This window comes from Sorex araneus, chromosome 2 (genome assembly GCF_027595985.1).
Source record: "Sorex araneus isolate mSorAra2 chromosome 2, mSorAra2.pri, whole genome shotgun sequence".
NCBI lineage: Eukaryota > Metazoa > Chordata > Mammalia > Eulipotyphla > Soricidae > Sorex > Sorex araneus.
The window spans coordinates 607,765-622,060 of record NC_073303.1 but is presented as its reverse complement, the minus strand read 5'-3'; the positions used below and the strand labels follow the sequence as shown (position 1 = coordinate 622,060).

The 14,296-nt window shown below is 69.1% G+C and overlaps 1 protein-coding gene across 4 annotated transcripts in view; it reads right to left on the bottom strand.

The window, feature by feature from the left end:
- Positions 1 to 14,296, bottom strand: part of BMP6 (bone morphogenetic protein 6) — a 31,849-nt gene that overhangs the window by 14,815 nt on the left and 2,738 nt on the right. The gene's annotated exons all lie outside the window — the stretch shown is intronic.

The window sequence follows — 14,296 nt, the reverse complement described above, 5'->3', positions numbered from 1 at the left end:
AACCCCAGGTTGGGGGGTGAGGCACCCCCCCAGGCCAGACGCGGCCGCTGTGGCTGCAGCAGCTCGTGGCCAGACCCCGGGCAGCCCCACGGCGGCGCCCAGGGTTCCAGCAGAGGTGGGGGGGCGGGTGATGCCGGGCGCTGTGCTGCGTCCTCACGTGGACCGTCCCGTGGCACCTGCCCGTCACGGACTGGGCGTGTGGGCTGGCACCAGGAGCCGGGAGCAGCCCCCACGCAGGGCTGCTGGCCCCCCCAGTCCCTCCTCGCGGGCCGGGAGCCACAGAGGACAGGTCAGGGGCCACCCCAGCCCCCGCTGAGGGCTGCACCACCTCCCACCACGGGGCGGCCAGCACCTGTCCCGGGAGCACCCACACCCGTCCTGGGGAGCACCACACCTGTGCTGGGGAGCACCCACCCCTGTTCTAGGGAGCACCCATTCCTCTCCTTGGGAGCACCCCTCTGTTCTAGGGAGCACCCACTCCTCTCCTTGGGAGCACCCACCCCTGACGACCCATACTGTCCTCTGCACTGGAGCCTGGACAGTCCCCGACCCCAGCTGGCCCGTCCTACCCGGGCGCCCTGCTGCCCCCCCCCCCAGGCAAAGCCATCCCACGCGGACGCCAGGGGGCCCCAGGGAGCCTCTGGGACACGGTTCTCCGCTCACTCCCGCACAGCTGGTGGCTGTGAGCCTGGTCCCGCCCTGGGCTCAGCCTGCGTGCCCTGCAGCTCTGACACAGGGACCCTGTTCTGGGCAGGGGGTCCCAGAGACCCCTGTGCTGCAGGCACCGTGGCTGAGCAGCGAGGGGGGAGGTGCGGGGGCTGGAGAACCGAGACCAGCGGGCAACCGCCTGGGCTCCACTGACTTCAGCAACTCCAGGGCCCGAAAGACGGTCAGCAAGGGGAGGGACCCCACAGTGCAGGGAGGGGAGAGGAGGGGAGGGCCCTCACACAGTGCAGGGGAGGGGAGGGGAGGGCCCTCACACAGTGCAGGGGAGGGGAGGGGAGGGCCCTCACACAGTGCAGGGGAGGGGAGGGGAGGGCCCTCACACAGTGCAGAGAGGGGAGGGGAGGGCCCTCACACAGTGCAGGGGAGGGGAGGGAAGGGGCCTCACACAGTGCAGGGGAGGGGAGGGGAGGGCCCTCACACAGTGAAGGGGAGGGGAGGGCCCTCACACAGTGCAGGGGAGGGGAGGGGAGGGGCCTCACACAATGCAGGGGAGGGGAGTTGAGGGACCCCCACAGTGCAGGGGAGGGGAGGGGCCTCACACAGTGCAGGGGAGGGGAGGGGAGGGCCCTCACACAGTGCAGGGGAGGGGAGGGGAGGGCCCTCACACAGTGCAGGGAGGGGAGGGGAGGGCCCTCACACAGTGCAGGGGAGGGGAGGGGAGGGCCCTCACACAATGCAGGGGAGGGGAGTTGAGGGACCCCCACAGTGCAGGGGAGGGGAGGGGCCTCACACAGTGCAGGGAGGGGAGGGGAGGGCCCTCACACAGTGCAGGGAGGGGAGGGGAGGGGAGGGCCCTCACACAGTGCAGGGAGGGGAGGGGAGGGGAGGGCCCTCACACAGTGCAGGGGAGGGGAGGCACCTGTCTCTGCCTCTCTTGTGACTTGGCGGCAGCAACCCTACTCCCCCCTGGCACCCCAGGGGTTCCCTGAGCACTGCAGGGGTCACTCTCGAGCACAGAGCCAGGAGCAGCCCCTGAACACCGCAGGGTGTGGCCTGGAAGCCCCAGTGACAATATGGCCGCCGACCTCTAGGCCTGGGGGGGTCAGTGTGGGCCCTGGGGGCGGGGCGGGGTCTCCCGCCCTGGGAGGTCCCACGGTCCAGAGGCAGGCTGCAGACACGTGGCTCTGTCCCTGCCTGGCCCGGACAGCCCGGGATAGCTCAGGAGGGGTCAGACCCTCCCCTCTGTGCCCTCCCAGGCCAGGGATGGGGGGACCAGGCCCGAGCTCGCAGCCTCTCAGGTGACCCGGCCCAGGAAGAGCCGAAGAGTCAGCGGATCTGGCGTCCGGAGTCGCCCGTTATCTTCCCGGGGCGGGGGGGGGGGGAGGGGCCACGCCCGGCGCTGGGCAGGGCTGGCCCAGGCGGCCAGGGACGCTGTGCAGGACAGACCCGGGCCCACGCGCGAGGCCAGTCCTCAGCCCTGACCCACTCCCCGGCCCCGCAGGCCTGGCCTGGAGCCAGCTGGTGCGATGGGCTCGCCGGACACGTGGGCACGTCCCAGGCCGCGGGTGCTGCCACGGGCTTCCCAGAAAGCCGCGACAGGACACGCGGCCCAGCCAGCAGGATGTGCGCTGCCGCGTGGCCAGTGGCCGCAGGGACACACGAGTGTGTGAAGTGACACGGGCTGAGGTTTCTAGTGAACGGAAAGAGAAGAAACTTCCAGAACCACCCGGGCACCTCTGGTCTCAAAGGACCCCAGAGTCCAACAGAAATCAACCGTGTACCCGGTCACTGACCTGCTGAGTCATTGGGACCCGGTCACTGACCTGCTGAGTCATTGGGACCCGGTCACTGACCTGCTGAGTCATCAGGACCCGGTCACTGACCCACTGAGGCCAGCAGGATCTAGTCACTGACGTCCGAGTCATCGGGACCCGGTCACTGACCCACTGAGGTCAGTGGGACCCGGTCACTGACCTGCTGAGTCATCGGGACCTGGTCACTGACCTGCTGAGTCATTGGGATCTGGTCACTGACTCACTTTGGTCAGTGGGATCTGGTCATTGACCGCTGAGTCATCGAGACCCGGTCAGTGACCCACTGAGGCCAGTGGGACCCAGTCACTGACCCACTGAGGCCAGTGGGACCCGGTCACTGACCCACTTTGGCCAGTGGGACCCGGTCACTGACCCGCTGTGGCCATCGGGACCTGGTCACTGACCCACTGTGGCCATCAGGACCCGGTCACTGACCCACTGTGGCCATTAGGACCTGGCCACTGGCCTGCAGTGGCCCTCACTCCGCAGGAGCAGCAGTGAGAGGAACAGCAGCGGGGACGGGGGCAGCTGTGGGGGTGCTCCTGGCCCCGCCCCTCCTGTCCCTGTGCTGCCGGGGTCCTGGCTCCAGGGTCCCCCGCCCGAGCAGGGGCCTGTGGGCCCGGGGGCCTGCGAGCCCTGATCTTCATCCAGGATCCAGAGGGTGGGCGGGGCAGGGCCAGATGCAGGCAGTGACCCGTGACCTGTGACCTCTGCTCCTCACCTGCCGGGGGGCTCCTGGTAGTAGAGACACAGCCCCCACCTGGTGACGCGCCATGTGGGTCTGGGGTCTCACGTCAGCGCCCACGTGGATCTGGGGTCTCACATCAGTGCCCTTGTGGGTCTGGGGTCTCACGTCAGGGCCCGCGTGGATCTGGGGTCTCACATCAGTGCCCTTGTGGGTCTGGGGTCTCATGTCAGCGCCCTCATGGGTCTGGGGTCTCACGTCAGGGCCCGCGTGGGTCTGGGGTCTCATGTCAGCGCCCTCATGGGTCTGGGGTCTCACGTCAGCGCCCGCGTGGGTCTGGGGTCTCACGTCAGCGCCCGCGTGGGTCTGGGTATGGAGGTGGTTCCTGCTCTGGGTGACTCTTTGGCCCTGGCTGACTTGGCAGGAGGAAGCTTCCTCTCGGGCCCTCTGAGGACCCTGACCACACCCCAGAGACCCCAGAGACCCCACGAGCCCCACGAGCCCCACGGCCCCCACGCCAGGGGACTGTCAGTACATCAGTGATTTGCCCCAGAGACGGCCTGACCTCTGACCCGGGCGGGTCAGGGGGGCCCCAGTGGCCCTGCCCGCTGCACACCTGCTCTCCTCCCGGCTCCACGGCCTCAGCCACCATCCGCCCAGCCCAGCACCGCACAGGAGCGGCCCCCCGGAGCACTGAGCACGGAGCCGATCCTGGAGCACCTGACGGTGACCCTGGCTGGACGGGCCGAGAGCAGGGGCGGGGCTGCGGGAGGTGCTGGTGGCAGCCCAGGACGCGAGCCGGGCACAGCCCCTGGGCGGTCGCTGCAGAGACTGGGGGCGTAGTTTGGAAAATGCGAGTAAGTGGCCTGCGGGGGGGAGCTGGGCAGAGGCACCGCGGGGATGATGTCAGGGTGACCTGGCGGGGAGCACGTCCTCCTGCAGTGCTGGCCGCTGCCCGGCGTCTCCCCGTGGAGAACCTGCTGGGGGCGTCTTGGAGGGGCTTCCCGGGGGAGAGGAGGCGCCTGCAGGCCTGCACCTGTGTGGGCAGCAGCCGTGGGGTGCACACACTGCCACCCCGAATCCCGCACCGACCCGGAATCCCAGTAACCAGCCCGGAATCCCAGTAACCAGCCCGGAATCCCAGTAACCAGCCCGGAATCAAGTAACCAGCCCGGAATCTCAGTAACTCACCCAGAATCCCAGTAACCAGCCCGGAATCCCAGTAGCCAGCCCGGAATCCCAGTAACCAGCCCGGAATCCCAGTAACCAGCCCGGAATCCCAGTAACACACCCGGAATCCCAGTAACCAGCCCGGAATCCCAGTACTCAGCCTGGAATCCCAGTAGCCAGCCCGGAATCCCAGTAACCAGCCCGGAATCCCAGTAACCAGCCCGGAATCCCAGTAACCAGCCCGGAATCAAGTAACCAGCCCGGAATCCCAGTAACCCACCCAGAATCCCAGTAACCAGCCCGGAATCCCAGTAACCCACCCAGAATCCCAGTAACCAGCCCGGAATCCCAGTAGCCAGCCCGGAATCCCAGTAACACACCCGGAATCCCAGTAACCAGCCCGGAATCCCAGTAGCCAGCCCGGAATCCCAGTAACCAGCCCGGAATCCCAGTAACCAGCCCGGAATCCCAGTAACACACCCGGAATCCCAGTAACCAGCCTGGAATCCCAGTACTCAGCCCGGAATCCCAGTAGCCAGCCCGGAATCCCAGTAACCAGCCCGGAATCCCAGTAACCAGCCCGGAATCCCAGTAACCAGCCCGGAATCCCAGTAACCAACCCAGAATCCCAGTAACCAGCCCAGAATCGAGTAACCAGCCCGGAATCCCAGTAACCAGCCCGGAATCCCAGTAACCAGCCCGGAATCCCAGTAACCAATCCAGAATCCCAGTAACCCACCCGGAATCCCAGTAACCCACCCGGAATCTCAGTAACCAATCTGGAATCCCAGTAACCAACCTGGAATCCCAGTAACCAGCCCGGAATCCCAGTAACCAACCCAGAATCCCAGTAACCAGCCCGGAATCCCAGTAACCAGCCCGGAATCCCAGTAACCAGCCCGGAATCAAGTAACCAGCCCAGAATCCCAGTAACCCACCCAGAATCCCAGTAACCAGCCCGGAATCCCAGTAGCCAGCCCGGAATCCCAGTAACCAGCCCGGAATCCTGGCACCAACCCAGAGCCTCGATCGCCTGAACCCCTGGACCCCAAGCTCCGACAGAGGCCAGAGGCCACAGCCCTGGGCCCCCTGGAGCGGCAGAGCCAGGGCAGCCCCAGGGCCCTCGGCCACTTGCACGCGCTCGTCTGTCACACAGCTGCTGGCGGCTGGGCCTGCTGGTGGCCAGACTCCCGCATTCTTGAGCCCCGGCCAAGCCGGCCTCGGGACCTCGGTCTCCCGGGCCCTGCGGCGTGGTGGGCACTGGCCGCCCTGTCCCCAGCACCCCATCCTCAGCACACAGACGGAGCACAGGGCCCGCACCCGGGCCTGCTTCCCGGGCCGCCCCCACCCCCCACTGGCCGCCCTCTCAGAAGCCTTGACAGAGTGGGCGGGGGGGGGGGGGGGGACACACTGAGCCCAGCTCCTGGGTCCCGGCCAGAGCCTCTGGGACAGGGCGAGCAGCGCCGAGCCGTCCCCCGGGGTGGGGCGGGGGGAGCTGCAGGGTCAGGGGCGGCGGGGAGGGGACCCCAGATCAGCAAGGGGCCCTGGGAAACGCTCCTTCAGACCCTCCACTGCGGCCCCCCCCCACCGCCCCCGGCCTCAGCACACTCCGGGGAACCGCGGGGAGGCCGGGGCCTCCTGCAGACTCCAGGGGCCCAGCGCCCGGGCAGGCAGGCCGGCGGGGGCTGCAGGCTGGCACAGGACGGGACGGTCCTCCCTGGCCGGGCTGGTGAGGCGCCAGAAACGAAACACAGAGGACCAGCGGCGGCAGCAGGGGAGGGGCGGCTGCGGCTGGTGTGCGGTCCCCGGCCCTGCCCAGGAGCGTTAAAGGGGCCTCAACTTCCAGAGGGCGGCCCGGCTCCCCGCCCCAGAGTCCAGGCACCGAAGGCACCAGCGCGAGCCAGACCTGCTGGGAGGGGGCTCCCTGGAGCCCAGGGCTGGGGACCCTGCTGCACTGCAGCCCCGAGGCTGGCCGCCCCACACCGGCCAGCCGCAGGGGACAGGACCTCACAGGGATGGGGCTTCCCGGGGAGGGGAGCAGGCGGAGACCCGCTCGGGCCCCTCTCTGGGCACCGTGGGTGACCTCGGCCGCCTCGTGCCGTAGACTCACCTGGGAGCAGAAGGGCTGATGGGGAAGCAAAGCAGAGGGGGGCCGGGGAGAGAGCACAGTGGTTAGAGCACACGCCCTGCCCGTTGCTGATCCTGGTTCTCTGGCCTCCCAAGTGCAGTTAGAAGGAAGTGGCCGGAGAGAGCACGCCCAGGAGAGCGCTGGCCCTGCAAGCCTCGACCCCCCGCACCCCACAGGGCCCCCCAGCCCTGCCGGGAGGGAGCCCTGAGCGCCACCAAGAATGGCCCAAAACACCAAAAGTAAAACTGAAATAAAGAAACACTTGGGCGGGCGCGGGCCTTGCACACGCCCACCAGGACCCGGTCCTTGGCACGGGGTCCCCCAGGCCCTGCAGGAGGGAGCCCTGAGCACTCCTGTGTGTGTCCCTACCAGAAGCGCAGCCCAGGGGTATGTGCCCCGGCGGCCGCCTGTGACCTTCCTGCGCCGCCGCCGCTCCTGTCACCTCACCCAGGTGTCGGGGGAAGTGTTTCCTCGCTCCAGAACCCGGCCTTGGAGGCTCTCGTCACCATGGCGACGGCGTGGCCTGGTTTCCCGGGGGCTGCGTGCCGCCCCTCACAGGGTGGGCCTGCACTGTCCAAGATCCAGCTCGGCTGGACCCGACTCTCAGCGGGCCGCAGGCCGGGAGGAGGGACGGCCGCGGGCTGGGGTCAGCCTCCCCGCACGGCCGTTTGATGTTCCCGCCTCCCTGCCCTCCTCTGAAGTTCAAAGGACTCTGCAGGCACGAAGTCGGGGAGAAGTCAGGGACCGAGGCGGGGGGTCCCGGGCCTCTGCTCCACCGTCCGCCCCGTCGGGTCGCGGAAGCCCCCGGAGACGGCGCGGACGGAGGCTGCTCCGGGCCCTGGAGTCGGTGCTCACGTGGCAGGCGGGCTGCGGCCGGACTCACGGACGCAAACTGGCAGGCGGGAAGGGGGCGGGTGCCCGTGCCAGGGGTCCCAGGGAGAGGCACGACGGCCTGGCCCAGTGCTCCTGAGTCCAGACAGCCCCAGACGCCGCCGCAGGGCACGAGCAAGGCCAGGGCGGAGGGAGCTGGGGAGCCCACCTCAGGCCCCACAGCCGCCCCCGCAGGTGCCCCAGTGCCATGCCCTGCAGACACGCAGGGACCCCACTGCACGCTCGCCCCGCCAGGCCCCCCGTCCGCCCTCGGCTCCCGTCACTCGTGTCCCGTGCTGGGCCCCACGGGCAGACGCTGCGTGTGTGTGTGCATATGAGCATGTGTGCATGCGTGTGAATGCATGTGAGCATGTGCATGCATACGAGTGTATGGGAGAGCGTGTGTGCATGAGCAAGTGTGTACATATGAGAGTGTGCGTGTACGTGTGTGTGCAAGGGAGTGTGTGCATGTACATGTGTGCATGTGTGTTTGTGTACCCACAGTGGCCCTACCCACAGTGCTCATGTACAGGTCCCGCCCGAGTGGGTGGGTCTGGCCCCCAGGGGTCTGGGCCCTGAGGTCCAGGGTCCCCATGGAGCCCCCTTCCCAGAGGGGTGGGCAGCGTCGCCCTGCAGGACCCGGAGGGGCTGGAGGCACTGCCCCTCCCGCCTGTGGCCCTCGGCCCGCACGGGAGCCTCTGCCCTGAGTGGACGGGCACCCCTCTCCCAGGGCAGGGGCATTTCGGCACCTGGGCCTGCCCAGACGGGCACGGCAGGGTCAGGGGAGGGTCCTGCTCACGGCGCCCCTTCTGGGGGTCTGGGATGCCGACCCCCGGCTTCCTGGACGCAGCCTGGGTGTGGTGTGGCTCAGCGGGAGGCAGGGCCGTGTGCTGGCCTGGCCCGGGGCGGCCAGTCTGCCCTGCCCTTCACACTCGGCTGCAGGGACCTGCTGCAGGCGCCCCCAGGTGAGAGCGGCAGGAACAGGGCTAAGAATAGGCGCTTTCTCCGGGCCGGGAGGGGCCCTGAGAACGGGGGCGGGGAGACCCGGCCAGTCGCCAGCGGGGGCGGGCGGGACTCTCGGGGCCTGAGCCCACCCGCGTGGGGAGGCCGCAGCCTCGGGGGCCGTCCCCCTGGACTGGACCCCTGCCCTCAGGGCAGCCCCGGGTCTGGTGCCTGCGGACCCTGTCCCTCGGACACAAGAGAGAGAAACACGATCGGGAACCAGGGCCCTGGGGGCGGGAGGAGTGACAAGGCCCAGGGGCCCGGGGAACCTCCAAGTGGACACGGCCGGGACCCTCAGCCACACGGGCAGGGATCACGGCAAAGCCCCGGTATGCTCGGCCCTGCGGGTGGGCCTCCAGGCTGCCCCCACGTGCTCAGGACGGCTGTGCCCGACCCCACCACGCCAGGCTGGGGGGCCTCTGAGGTGCTCAGGGGGGCTGGAGGGCAGGGCAGGGACGACCAGAGCTGGGGCTGGGGCTGGGCCCGGGGGGCAGCCGGGCCCCCAGCCCGGGACACCGCAGGACCCTGCCCCGACTGGTTCTCAGCCACTGCACCCGCGACCAGAGACCAGAGAGGACCAGGGCCACGGCGGGCCACAAGGAAGCCAGAGAGGAAGAGAGAGAGGAGGGCGGGAGGCGGGGAGAGAAGCAGCTCTCGGGGCGGGAGAGACGGGAGCACAGCGGGGAGGGCGTTCGTCGGGCACACGGTCCGCCACGGTCCGATCCCCGGCACCCCGTACGCTCCCCTGAGCACTACCAGGAGTAATTCCTGAGTGCAGAGCCAGGAGGAACCGCTGAGCACAGCCAGGTGTGACCCAAAGACAGACAGACTCACACGCACACATGCGCACACACAGACACACACACACGCGCACACACACACGCGCACACATGCACACACACACGCACACACGCACACACACGCACACACACACACACACACTTCAACATCCGGAACCCTCTGCTGGAGAACTTTCTGGAACGGCAGGCAAGTGCCACCAGCAGGCCATGGGGCCAGCAGACAGGCTGTACATGACACAAACATATGAGCTCAGAAGCGGCTTCGCAAACATGCTGGTGACCACGGGCTGAGTCACTGGCTCCTGTGGCGGCTCCACCAGCTGTGCGGGGACAGAGCCAGGGGTGCTCCTAGGCTCCCAGAGATGAGGGCACGAGCGTGCCAGGAGGGGCCGTCGGGAGCTCTGCAGGAGGAGCAGGAGGAGGGGGAGGAGCAGGGGGAGGAGGGAGAAGAGCAGGGAGAGGAAGGGGAGGAACAGGGGGAGGAGGGGGAGGAGCATGGGAGGAGGGGGAGGAACAGGGGGAGGAGGGGGAGGAGCAGGGGAGGAGGGGAAGGAACAGGGGGAGGAGGGGGAGGAGCAGGGGGAGGAGGGGGAGGAGCATGGGAGGAGGGGGAGGAACAGGGGGAGGAGGGGGAGGAGCAGGGGAGGAGGGGAAGGAACAGGGGGAGGAGGGGGAGGAGCAGGGGAGGAGGGGGAGGAATAGGGGGAGGAGGGGGAGGAGCAGGGGAGGAGGGGGAGGAATAGGGGGAGGAGCAGGGGGAGGAGCAAGGGAGGAGGGGGAGGAGCAGGGGGAGGAGGAGCAGGGGAGGAGGGGGAGGAGCAGGGGGAGGAGCAGAGAGAGGAGCAGGGGAGGAGGGAGAGGAGCAGGGCTGAGGACCCAGCCAGCTGGGAACTGTCCCCTATGGGCATCTCGGGGGCGGCTCGCCGGCAGTGACCCTCGAGGAGGTGCAGCCAAGCCACCCAGTGACGCGTCTGGCGGGTAGGACAGGGCCCAGGGCCATGACCCCGCGGACGCGCCCCAAGTCTGACGCTCAGGACTCCACACCAGCAAGAAGGCAGCCTCCTCCACGCGTGCTGGCTCTGACACGCGGTCACTGCAGCACCGGGCAGGCCACGGCTCCAGCTCCCGCCCGGCAAGCACCAGGCCTCAATCTGGCCCCCGGAAGGCCGAGGCCCTGCTGTGACCCCCGTCAGCGGGCATTCTGCCTGGGGCTTTCCTTTCGGGTTTGCACCATACCTGGCAGTGCTCAGACTCACTCCCGGCTCTGTGCTCAGGGTCACTCCCAGCTCTGTACCCAGGGTCACTCCCAGCTCTGTGCTCAGGGTCACTCCCAGCTCTGTGCTCAGGGCCACTCCCGGCTCAGTGCTCAGGCTCACTCCCGGCTCAGTGCCCTTGGTCACTCCTGGTGGGGCTCAGAGGCTAGATCTGGGGTCGCCTCACACAAGACAAGCCCCGACCTCTTCTCCGTGGGAAGGGCCGACTCCATGGGGAGTGGACACATGCCAACCTGACCCGGGGGCAGGCGGGCACAGCACAGGAGCCCGAGTCCCCCCCCGCTTGCCTGAGCTGGGCTCCAGGGCTGGCACAGGGCACCTCCCAGACGGGCCCCGCGGAGACCCAGGCTCAGCGCCCTCACGAGCGGTCAGTCTCCTCGCCCCGCGAGGCCCATGCACGGACAGACAGGCCCGGCCAGTGTCGGAGGACTCGGGGCCTCAGACTCTCGGGCCTGGCGACTCGGGCGGGCAGGTCTGGGTGGGAGTCGGGCTGGGAGCCGCCAGCGGGGAGGCCTCCGAGAGTGTCCCCAAGGCCCCCGGGCTGGGCACGAGCACGTGCTGTGCGGAGGCCCTGACCTCTGCCCACCGGTCAGCTGCCTCTCTCCGGGGCCTCGGCAGCCCGAGGAGGTGTGGGCCCCGCGGGGCAGCGCAGAGAAACCCTCCCGCCCACTCAGTGACCGCAGGCCTGGGTTCTGCCCTCCCCACCCGCCCCCACTGCCCCGACCACGGGGCACAGCCTTGGGGACGCTGGACTGCCCATCCCTGCCCCGGGACACTGGGCGGAGGGAGGCCCCGTCCTGGGCGCAGGCCAAGCTTGCCAGGTCCCGAGGGTCCGGGCGGTCAGCTCAGAGACGCAGAGAGCAAGGACGGGCCACCGGGTGCCGTGTCCACACCAACACGCCCCTTCCTACCCACGATCCCCACTGTCCCGCCGCAGCAGACGGGCAGACACGCCCACGTGATGCTCTGACACTGTCATCCCCCGCCAGCAGCACCCGTGGGGGCCCGGCCGGCCGGACCGAGAGCCCCGAGGTGCCCGGGGAGGCCCGAGACAGAGAATCGCAACCAGCACCTCCTGGGCCTTTTGGAAGTCGGGGCTTGAGGCTACACCCAGCGGTGCTCAGGGAGCACTTCTGGCGGGGATCAGGGGGCCACAGAGACGGAGTCTAGCTTCACCTGCCCCGAGCCCTCCCCGGACCCGTCCAGGCTGCCAGCTCGGGACGCCCCAGCCGTCCTTCCAGCGGTGACTTCGCGGCTGCTGCCTGACTCTGCCGGGGACGGGGCTGGAGGGTCGTGGCGGGACACGGCGGCCCCTTCGGGAGTGCGGAAGGGGAGCGAGAAAGGAACCCGGGAGAGGAAGCTGACCGCAGCGAGCTCCGAGGGGCCTGGGCGCTGACCGGCTACGCTGACCGGCTACGCTGACCGGCCGGCAGCGGGCCCTCGCCAGCAGCTGCACACAGGAAGCCGGCAAGACGGTAAACACGGCTGCAGGGACCCGCAGAGCAGATGGAGGGTCAGCGCAGGGGCCGGGCCACGCGGCCCGGGGTCACGGGAGTGCTGGGCGGAGCGGGGGGGGCTCTCCTCGGCCGCCCCCCTCCCCTCCCCCCGATGATGAGAAAACAATCTGAGCGTGAAGTCAGCGCACGGCCGGCCGCGCTATCGGGCGAGAGCCGCCAGCCGGCCGGCCCTGAACCTGACTCAGGAAGGCCCCTCCCCGCCCAGCCCGGACCTCACTCCGCAGGAATGTTGGCAGGAGCCGCTGCCAGCCGGCCAGCTGGGCCCGGGCCTGCGATACCAGGCCGGCGGGGAATCGTCAAGGACACCGATGTCTTGGAGATAAGCCCCCCCGGGGCCTCTCCCCGACCCCCCGCACGAGGGCCAGTGCGGCCCGCCCCTGCGAGCCGCCCAGGGCAGTGGGTGTTTACGCCCCAGACAGAAGCTCACGAAGGGGCAGCCCGCGGGGCCCAGAGAGGCTCCCGCCCGAGGTGCTGTGGGCAGCTGGGCTGGTTCCTCCTGGCCTGGCCGCAGCCCCGTGGCTGGAGCATCTCGCTCTCGGCCTGGAGGGAACAGGTGGGATTCCGGGCCCGGGCCCGGCCACTCTGGGCTCTGGGACCCGCAGGGGCCTGTCTCTGGCTCCACGGCGCAGGGCCCAGAGGAGCAGGATCCGCACCCCATCCCCACGTGGGGTCTCTGCGCAGGGAAGGAATCTCGGGGCCGCAGGTGACAGCTCTGGCCCCGACAGGCCGGCCCTCGTCCTGGCTGCAGGGCCGTCCCGAGGGTCTCCGAGCCCCAGAGGCTGCGGGAGGGGACGGGCACGGGGAGGCAGGAATCCTGGCAGCACCCCAGACCTGCACCGGCCCCTCACGGCGAGCCCTGCCGGAGGGGCAGAGAGACGGGGGGAAGCGTGGTCCGAGCCCCCGGGTTGTTTTGTGTTTGGCTCGTTTCCGATGTCCGTATCGCAGGAACCCTTCCTCCCGGCTAATCACACGGAAACCCGGCCCAAGGAGGCACCAACCATGAATCAGCACATTCGCCGGCCCCTGGACCTGAGCGGGCGGCGGTGGGGGTGGGGAGGAGCAGCCATCGCAAACAGCGCTCTCGCCCGCCCCTCGCTCCAGCCGAGGGACAGCTGGGGATGTTTTCCACTCTGAGAGTTTCCACATTCCTCCCGAGAAGCTCTGCAGGGACCACAGAGCCCAGAAGCCCACCGGGGCCCCGGCGTCTCCACTGCTGCTGCCCCGGGGCCCGTGAGCTCAGAGAGAGACGGTACCACGGAGCCCGTGAGCTCAGAGAGGTGGTACCACGGAGCCCGTGGCCTCTGTGAGAGAATGATGGGACCATGAAGCCCATGACCTCAAAGAGAGGTGGTCCCGCAGAGCGCGTGACCTCAATGAGAGACGGTATCACGGAGCCTGTAGCCTCTGTGAGAGACGGTACCACGGAGCCCGTGACCCCCTGAGAGACGGTACCACGGAGCCCATCCCTGCGAGCAGCAGACAGCCTGCTGGACCTGGCCACAGACGCGAGGCGGGGGTCCCCCCTCCTTCCCCCTCTCTTCTAACTCTTGCTCCCGCAGAGACTTTGTTCCGGAGGCTGTCGGTGTTCTTAGGACAGTGACCCAAGCGACTCCCCCTGCTTGTGAGTGGGGTGCTGTTCCTTCTGCCCGAGCACCCCAGAGCAGCACTTCAGAAACTCAAAGCAAGTTGGCAAGACCTGAGCTCTCACAGAGCCGGCGCAGCTCACTGCAAGCCCACTCGCCTTTGCAGGGCGTGATGAAGGGGGGGTGCAGGAAAGCGCCCCCCGCCCTCCCGCTGCAAACCCACCACCCTCAGTCCTCTGGCCGAACTCGCAGCCCGGCAGAGCCGGTGTGCCCATCACTCCTAAGCGAGCTGGGCACCTGGCCGGGGCCGGGGGCGTTCCTCTCCATCCCTGGACTCTGCCCACCGTGTGTCGGGGGCTGGGGGTCTCGGGCTGCAACTCCCGGCAGCTCCGTGAGCTCACAGACACGGGGAAATGCTTGCTGGCCGTAAGCCCAGCCCAGGAAATAACAGGGTGGCGTGGTGGCCGCTGGGCGGGGGCGGGGCGGCCCCGAGAGTGGCAGCACGTGGCTCTCCAAGGCGGCCGGAGCCCGGGCCGGAAGGGTCTCCAGGCTGCTTCTCCCCAAGGTCACGCGGCTGGCCGCCCGCCTCCCTCCACGCCAGACACCCCACCGGCATGACGGCACATGAGTGGAACGCCGGCTCACACCCTCCAGCACGGGGACACCCGGGCCCCAGGGGCGGGGAGGAGGCGGGCTCTCGTAAGAGCCCTCTGCAGCCCGGGCGGCCGGGGATGAGCTGACCCCACTGTCCCTTACGCTCTGGTGGTCCTGCCCCGCCTCTTGCTGC